The sequence below is a fragment of the Neovison vison genome, chromosome 4 (assembly GCF_020171115.1).
Source record: "Neovison vison isolate M4711 chromosome 4, ASM_NN_V1, whole genome shotgun sequence".
NCBI lineage: Eukaryota > Metazoa > Chordata > Mammalia > Carnivora > Mustelidae > Neogale > Neogale vison.
The window spans coordinates 78089772-78099129 of NC_058094.1; the positions used below are offsets into that span (position 1 = coordinate 78089772).

At 41.3% G+C, this 9358-nt stretch overlaps 1 protein-coding gene across 2 annotated transcripts in view; it reads right to left on the reverse strand.

Moving 5' to 3' along the window:
- LYN (LYN proto-oncogene, Src family tyrosine kinase) overlaps positions 1–8659 on the reverse strand; it is an 85730-nt gene extending 77071 nt beyond the window's left edge. The window contains exon 1 of one of the 2 annotated variants that reach the window (XM_044245576.1): positions 8513–8659. The gene's annotated coding sequence lies outside the window, so the exon portion shown is untranslated. Of the gene's footprint in view, positions 1–8475 lie in introns of both variants that reach the window. The other variant, XM_044245575.1, reaches the window with a different exon arrangement.
- Between the last annotated feature and the right edge of the window lie 699 nt (positions 8660–9358).

Below are 9358 nucleotides of genomic sequence, written 5' to 3' on the forward strand. Positions count from 1 at the left end.
CCAGAAGAGGAAATGAGAAGCAGAGTCTGAATTATGTATGTACAACCAACTAAGAAGCAGTATAAACATCGACTTTGTATCTAGCATCAGATTTCTGTGGTCAAGAATTCTGCCACATATACTCAAAATTATATAAAATTACGTATTTATATTCCAGTTTCAGACTTAAGGCAGCTTTATGTAGGCTACTATGCAGGCTATGTAGGCATTATGTAGGCATAATGCAGGCTACTGTGAAATCAGAAAAAAGTGAAACTAAGCCCAAGACATCTGAAGGCAGCTGAATGCTACAGCACACCATTAAAAGTAAAAAAGTAAAAATGAGCCATTAAGTTTTGGTACAACTGTATATCTACAAAAATGTAGGTTTTCTAGAGGTTAATGCAAAGAAAACATGCCACAGATATAAATAAATCAGGTACTCTTCAGTAGAATTTCTCAACCTCGGCACGACTGACATTTTGAGCCCAGAAAATTATTTGTCGTGGGGTCTGTCCTGTACACTGTAGGGCAGTTCTCCACATCCTTGGCCTCTACCCAAGAAGCTAGTAACACCCTTCTTCCCCGCCTCCTCACAACCGGCGAGAACCAAAAATGTCTCCAGACATTGCCAAATGTCCCCCAATGAAAGCTACATGGACAGGAAATCAGATGTTTTAATTACTGGCAATGACCTTAAGTATATTTTCTGTTATAGATTGAGGTAGAACAAAATGCTTTGTTAGTCAACAGTGCAAGACAGGTTTAACAACCCATTATAAAACTTCAAGGGCATCCCCAGAAATCTTGTGCAGTTCACGTCTGTCACCCGGCCTATACACACAGACAAAGACATACACACACAGATGTGGAGTTTGTTGGAAGTGACCCAGAAACTTTTTACAAGAAAATCACTGGCCTGATTCTGTACTTCAATGGAAACTAGTCTCATGAGATAAAGCTAGAACAATAAGAATGACCTATTCTACCTACCCCCCTCTTATTAAAATGTATTTTATTTTCACTGAAGTTAACACAAAACTTCCTTTAAAAGTTTACTGTGAACAGGGCGCCTGGGTGGCTCACTGGGTTAAGCCACTGCCTTCGGCTCAGGTCATGATCTCAGGGTCCTGGGATCGAGTCCCGCATCGGGCTCTCTGCTCAGCAGAGAGCCTGCTTCCATCTCTCTCTCTCCCTCTGCCTGCCTCTCCATCTACTTGTGATCTCTCTCTATCAAATAAATAAATAAAATTAAAAAAAAAAAAAAGTTTACTGTGAACAGAATAGAGAGTCCAGATCTAGACCTACAGATAAATGGTCAACTGATCTTTAACAGAGGGGCACATACAATTCAATGGAGAAATGAATCTTTTCAGAAAATGGTGTTGAACAACTGGACATCTGCATGAAAAAGAAATTAACCTACACCCAGATCTTAAATCTTTTACAAAAATTAGCTCAACATGAATAACAGAACTAAATGTAAAATGCGAAAGCATCAGACTCCTTAGACGGTAACACAGGAGAAAACCTAGATGACCTTGGGTTTGGTGATGACTTTTAGATACAACACCCAAAGCGCAATCCATGAAAAAAAAAATGGTAAGTTGGATTTCTTTAAATTTAAAACTTCTGCTCTGTAAAAGACACTGGAGAAAATAAAAAGGCAAACTACAGACTGGGAGGAAATCTTTGCAAAATGCAAACAAAGAACTGGTAGCCAAAAGTTACAAAAACTCTTAAAACTCAACAATAAGAAAACAAAAATCCAATTTAAAAATGTGCAAATGATCTGAATAGACAGGACTGAAGCAGATATAGTCAATAAGCATCTGAAAAGATGCTAAACACCACACATCATGAAGGAATTGCAAATTAAAACAATAATGATATGTACCAACACACACCTATTCAAATGGCAAAAATCCAAAACACTGACAACAACAAATGCTGTTGAAGATGTGAAGTAACAGGAACTCTCACTCACAGCTGGGGGAATGTAAAATGGTACGACCATTTACAAAACTAAAAATTTTCTCTTAACATATGATTCAGTAATTGTATTTCTTTGCATTTACCCAAATGAATTGAAAACTTAAGTTCACACAAGAAATTGCACATGGATGTTTATAGCAATTTTATTCACAACTGCCAAGCAGGTGTGATGCAAAGAGAAACGATGGTACGTCCATGCAGAAAATATTACTCATAAATTAAAAGAAATGGACCATCAAACTACAAAAAGACATGGAGAAATGGTAAATGCATATTGATACATGAAAGAAGCCAATCTGAAAAGGCTACATATTGCATGATTGCAGCTATATGACATTCTGAAAAAGGCAAAACAGCACTGTTTACTAGAAACGGGAAGATCAGTGCTTACCCAGAGTTAAGAGGGAGGAAGGAATAACTAGGTGGAGCACAGGGGATTTTTAGGGCAGTGAACTATGCCATACAGTGCTGTAATGATGGATACATGTCATTAGGTATTGGTCAAAACCCACAGAATACACAACACAGAGAACGAACCGAATGAAAACTAGACTTTCATTAATAACAATGTATCAATATTGGCTCATTATTTGTAATAAACATACCTCGCAAATGCAAGATGTTCATAATTTGGGGAAGCTGGGGAGTGGTGAGTGATATATGGGAAAGTCTCTGTACTTTCCATTCCATAAACCACTCTGTAAGTCTAAAACTGTCTGAAAAAAGTAATCTATTAATTTGTTAAGTATATTGTAACAGAACAGGTACCATTTTGAGTCAGTATTTCAGAAAACAGATCCTGAATTTTGAAAAGATGATTGCCTTCAAATTTGGAAGTCTAGTTGAGAAAATGTGCACATATCCATATACTATGCTCCTTCCTAACACCCCAAACTTTTCCTCAATTACCAAGGGCAGGCTGTTACCTGCTTAATAAGTATGGTGTAAAATGTAATAGAATTTCTTTAAATCTTCTCAGCTGAATTCCTAAACACCTACATTAACTTGGGAAAATAACTGGTAAAAGATGGGAACTCTGATAATGTTTAATAAAAAGCCGCGAATCCTAACAACATGCCTATGGCCAGTGATGATAAATGAAAGGTGAAACTGAGTTAGGCTTATAAAAATGGCAGGGCAAAGTACATATGATAATGTATGTACATATGTTATGAGTTTACCCATATACATTTGCGCAGCGAACAGGATTTTATCAGCAATTAGTAATCCTGAAGAATCACTGTCAAATGATAGTTCAGTTAAGTCAAAAAAGTAAAAATGGGCCAGGTAGCAGGTACATAAATGATGTGGTCCATTTAAGGGACTATTACAGAGCCACTGAAATTGAGGACAAGAAAGTGGTTGGATCTATCCAGTAAAACTTGATCGGGGATGTTAGGAAGGTGGGGTAGAAGTCTGCTGTTTTTTGTTAAAGCTTTTTAGCCGTTTTGGTTTTCAAATTATGTGCAAGTATTACCTTGATAGTGATTTCAGAATTTTTTTAGGATAGCTAAAGAATTATGTACCTAAACTAAAAAAAAAAAAAAAATGTTTATAATGTAACTTTTTAAAAAGGCAAGACTGGTGTTATATACATTACGATTTCATATATAGAAAAAAGTTTGAAAAGAATATTAAAATCAAATTAAAATAGAACTAAAAACACTTTAACACTTCTATGGTTGGTCAGTTTTTAATCTTCTCTTTCTGCATTGACAGAATGTCTACAAAAAGCTAGTGTTGTGCTGCCTGAGTGGCGCAGTCAGTTAAGCATCAACTTTTGATTTCTGCTGAGGTCATGATCTCAGGGTTGTGGGATCGAGCCCCTCATAGGGCTCCACGCTCAATGGGGAGTCTGCTTACTATTTTCTCTCTCCCTCTGCCCCTCTTCCACGCCCACTCATGTGTGCTCTCTCTCTAAAATAAATTAATAAACATCTTAATAAAAAAAAAAAAAAACTACTGTGGGGACACCTGGGTGGCTCAGTAGGTTAAGCATCTACCCTCTGCCGCAGGTCATGATCCCAGGGTCCTGGGATGGAGTTCCGCATCCGGCTCCTTGCTCAGCAGGGAGTGTGCTTCTCCCTCTGTCTGCCACTCCCCTGGCTTGTGCTTGATCTCTCTCTCTGACAAATAAAAAAAATCTTTAAAAAAAAAAAACACTACAGAGTTCTACTTTTATAAAAATAAAGCTGTAAAATTAAAAATCAAACATGGTGAGCCATTCATTTGTACTAGTTACCTCTACCCAGAGTGACCTCTGGGGCTTTCTCATTACCTGGGAGACAAGCAACACCCATATGATGTTCTGTCCTGCTGCAATGCCTTGATGTCAGCCTGCCTCAGTTTCCTCAGATAGGAATGGACTGGTAATGGTATTCATCCCCATGGCATTGTGGTGGACCCTCAATGTTTTCAAGAGAGCTAAAGGTACTGGAAGCCCATCTTCCCTATGGTCTGGCACCCATGTGAGCCTGTGGTCAATAAAGTATGATGGTTCAAAGCCAGGCTTTTATGAATCATGGTTAAAATAATTGATTCAAAGCCATGATTCTAAGCCAGAAAACCAGAGGTCACAAGGTCATGATTTTATTTACAAAAGATGTGAGGAAGAAGAACTGGAAACCATTCCTTGGACTAAACTTGAAGACAAAGCAATGACTTATCAAGTGTGATGTAAGATACCAGGAATGGACTTGAGAGAGTGACTTGAAGCTCACGCCTGGAGTCTGCAAGTGAAAAAGAGGAGATGAGGCCATGGCTGAGTCTAAAGTTACTTTCTTGGGCACTGGGGTGGCTCAGTTGGTTAAGCGACTGCCTTCGGCTCAGGTCATGATCCTGGAGTCCCAGGATGGAGTCCCACATCGGGATCCCTGCTCGGCGGGGAGTCTGCTTCTCCCACTGACCTCTCCTCTCATGCTCTCTCTCTCATTCTGTCTCTCTCTCTCTCTCAAATAAATAAACAAAATCTTAAAAACAATAAAGTTACTTTTTTAAAAAATGGGTATGGCCAAGAAGTGTCATAAGGGTGGGGAAAAGATAAAGAGATGCTAGAGAACAGGTCTGTACCACAGTTCCCAAACTGGGTGCCAAAGCACCCAGGGTGCATTAGCAAACTCAAGGGGTGCCTGGGGATACTTCAAATTTTCAAGGGAAACATAATGACATCTGTTGGACACCAGGAGAGCTAATAGCTCAAGGTAGTTCACTTTCAACACTAGATTGTACTGTATTCCTTTCAACAACTTTGTATCTGTGTGAAACAGGGTTTTCTGTGGTTACTGTGATAAAAAGGAAGTATCACATGGAACAGAAATATGAAGATAAACATGGAACAGAAAATAAGGGTGGTGGTGTCCAAATATATTTCCAAAACTTGAGAGACTGCACGACATAGGTATATACATCTAAAATGAGCATACACTTGTGTTTAAGAATAACATAAAAATAATATTTTTTGCTTTCAGTGTGTGTACTATTTTTTCAAATGGTACTAAGTTGTTACAACAAATATGTATTAAGTTCTTTAGACCCAACAACCCAACAAATGGAACTCTGGGGTGTTTCTTCTGCTCTAGGATGGACATGTAAAAATTACCATCAGTCAGGGTCAGGAATCTTTAAAATGTGAGCAGCAGCAGATGGCAGGTTAATTCAGACTAGGTGGGTGTCGTCGGGCTGAGCAGCGAGGCAGAAAGACAGCTGAGGGTGGGGCGGCTGGCCAGGCACCCCAGGGAGGAGAGGCCAGGTCTCCTGGCACCGGAACCCACCACCTTAACTTCATCTAGCCTACCCCGTTATAAGGAGAAGCCACTGACTCTTAGTTTGAATACACCAGAGGATGCCCCAATTAATCTCATAAATTTTCAAATCGTGGAAACAGCACGACAGATATTCTGTTGAATTTCCATTTTCCTTAATGAAATCTCCTTTTTCTATGCATCCTACTCACCCAGGCTCAGAACCTCTGTCATCTTTGTGACCTCCATGTCACACTTTATGCAGCAGAAACAACTCCCCACCAAGCCCTGACCCTTCTGCAATATACATTGTGCTTGGTTTCAAAGCTTAGGAAAAGGCGTGGATCAGAAAAACCGTGTATTGCGGTGGTTTTTCCTACATGAGTTTTCTTTCTCTACAAAAACCTACATGATGTTAATTACTAACATCATAGCATTTTAGGGAAAACTCGTCTTGATCATTGCAGTCGCCTCCTGACTAGTCCCTACAGCAGTCCTTCCCCTACTGCCCGCTCATCTTTGCAAATGACGTCATCTTTGAGTCCCTCTCTAGTCAACGTTCCTCAGACCACCTTCTAACAGTTCACCATTTCAATGAGTTAGTACCTATCTGCAGTTTTACAATGGCGATGTCCTATCAGTCATCCCCACCCTGCCCACTTCCCCATTTCCGTTTCTCTGCAGCATCATTACAAGAATTCAGATTACAAGATCTATTTTATCATCTGTCTGTCTCTCCTCTTGGGAGAGCAGGGATTTTTATTAATTCTGGACACTGGCATATTGCCAGAACAGAGAACAGGGCTGGGCACTTGGAAGTATTCTATAAATGTTCATTTGTTGAATAGAGCACCCCACAGAACAAACACTCAACAAATGTTACATGTGGGTTTACAGTTACTGGTGGTACACCATCGCCTCGAATACTGCCATCAGCCCCACTGCCAACACCTTAAGATAAATCTCAAATATTTAACTTGCCACGCGGCCCCCCACAGCCTGGCAATGGTCCACCTTGCCAGCACTTGTGTTACTCCCGACAGAAGGCTCCTGATGGACACAGGTATGTATTGGCCCCTGAAGGACACAGGTATGCATTGGCCCCTGAAGGACACAGGTATGCATTGGCATGGCAGCCTGAGCCTGCCTTGATTGGCATCTTGGCTCTTACCCATATGCGCAAATCCTGTGTACCCTCCAAACCCTAACTCACACCCCATCTTGCCTGATCCCCTCAGAACACATCCTTCTCTTCCTCTGACTGCTTCTCTCTATAATCAGTTTGGAACTTAGGCGCAAGCCCCAAGACATCTCTTATAACTATTTGATATTGTTACCTAACTCTTCAATTGCCAGTCTGTGACTGTGTGTAGAGCCCTCCTTGCTAGACTAGAAACTCCTTGAGGGCAGAAACTCCATATTCTGTCTTTCTGTAGACACCTTGCTTCCACCACCCAAACTCACACAGAACCACTACCCAGTTACTGAATCATCAATAAAACACCATTTTCTGAATGAAAGCTGAACTTAGAAATCCCAATCAGAAGCAGTGATCTAAGTAAGACTAATTACCGGTACTTTTTTAGTTTTTAACAGGTGATCAGTAAATGTTAGTCCCCCAAACCGTTCCAGTTTCAGACCTATCTAGACCGTGAAAACAACCAAAAAGCTCTCATTAACTGGGAGTCTGTGACCATTCAAAGAATTTGGACTGTAAATGTCTCCATTAAAAAAAGAATTTTTCTGAAGTGAAGTAGCAAAGGGCTTTGGGATGAGGAAACCTGGGTCCAATCTGTTTCCTCTATTTATTAATAGCCATATAAACATCAGCAAGTTACTCAATTTTTTTTTTAAAGATTTTACTTATTTATTTGATGGACAGATCACAAGTAGGCAGAGAGGCAGGCAGAGAGAGAGGAGGAAGCAGGCTCCCTGCTGAGCAGAGAGCCCAATGCGGGGCTTGATCCCAGGACCCTGGGATCATGACCTGGGCTGAAGGCAGAGGCTTTAACCCACTGAGCCTCCCAGGAGCCCCAAGTTACTCAATTTTAAAATTCATTTTCACTTTATTCATCTATAAAATGTAAATAATATTCCTCCTTCAAGGGTTGCTGTGAGGATTAAACGAAATAGCATCTGTTGAATGCTCCTCCCAAAACAAGTAAACAATGTGTTACTTCCCGTTTTCCCTCCCTGTCCCCTAAAACAAGGAGGGCCAGATTATAGTGACATTATCATACTTAAGCAAAGAACACCTCCTGCAACCTTTGGCACAAACAAAATTGTTAAATAAAAATTGCTAAGGAGTCTTCCTGAGTGTGGATTCCACTCACAACTAAAGCCACTCCAACTTCCACAGTACCCCAGATAACTTCTAATGAACCCCCTCATCTCCACCTCAATTCTTACCCTCCGTGTGCTTTACTGAAATCTAAGTGGCCCCGACTGCAGACCTTTCCCCAGCTCACACGGGGCTCCCCCCAATTAACCTGCTAAACCGCTTTACTGGACTTAACAGCACACACTGACATATTTGGCAGGAAAATGAGTCCTGTGTTTGCGGATATTTCTTTTTCACTTGGCCTTGGCTCTTCTTGGATTTTGTCACCAAGCAAGTAAGAATGAAGAATTCGATTTTTCGGCCTCAAGATGTGTTAGACGAAAGGGCAGAAGAGGCAGGGGAGCAAAGAGGGGGCACTCAGCAGTCACTCACGTCCTTCATTCCCCCAGCAGCACGCAGAGTTAGAAGGGTGCCTCTCACCAGTTTCTTTGCCTTGAGAACCGCGTTCCAAACCCACCTCTCAGCCAAAGTGTATTCAGTTACTTATCCAAGCTGGCACGCTCTCTCTCCTCACTCCCGTTGCCTCTTGGATGCCTCCCCAACCAGCATCATGCTGAGCAGGAAAGGGACTCATGACAGGCAGATTAGGGTTTTCAAGCAGCCCCAGGAGGAGGAAGTTACTTGTTCCCACGGGCCTGGGTTTTTCTTTTTGTGGGTGTGTTTTCTCTTTCTGAAACCAGGAAGCTAAATTTGCCTAATGGTTAAACCCAAAAGGATTACAGATTCTTTCTTCAAGAACCCTCAGAAGCCTGTTGTCCATTCCTGGGTGTTAAAAGCAGTCCATTTCCAAATCACCCAGTCAGAGGGGAGGCTGGCTGTCTAGGCTCTCCAGTGAAGTCTCTTCTATTCTGTTACTTTTATGACAAGGACTATATCAACAGACCATTCATATTTATGTTTCCCATTCTTCTCACCAAACACTACACAACATCTCAATTTCCTAAAAAAGACAAAATTCAAAATTTCATCCCGCCCACCCCACCCCGACGACTTATTTCTCTTCTTTGAACTAAACTACTTTTAGGTTCAGGCTCTCCCTCACTCACATTCTTCACATTTCCGTTAATGAGCCTTGAACGCCCAGCATGTTCTGCTTTTCTTGCAATAACTGAGATCCTCTTTCTTGCCCAGCATTTTTACTAAAGATGTGTTCTCCCTTGACAACGTATCCCAACACTCAGCCGCCGTCCTGTCAGAGATGGGTCATGGTTGGCTGTTTGAACCTTGAAACGGGTGGAGGATCCTCACCACCGCCCCTGTGTGGTCCCAGAGGGGAACACAGGACAGAGGCCCTCAGGATCTC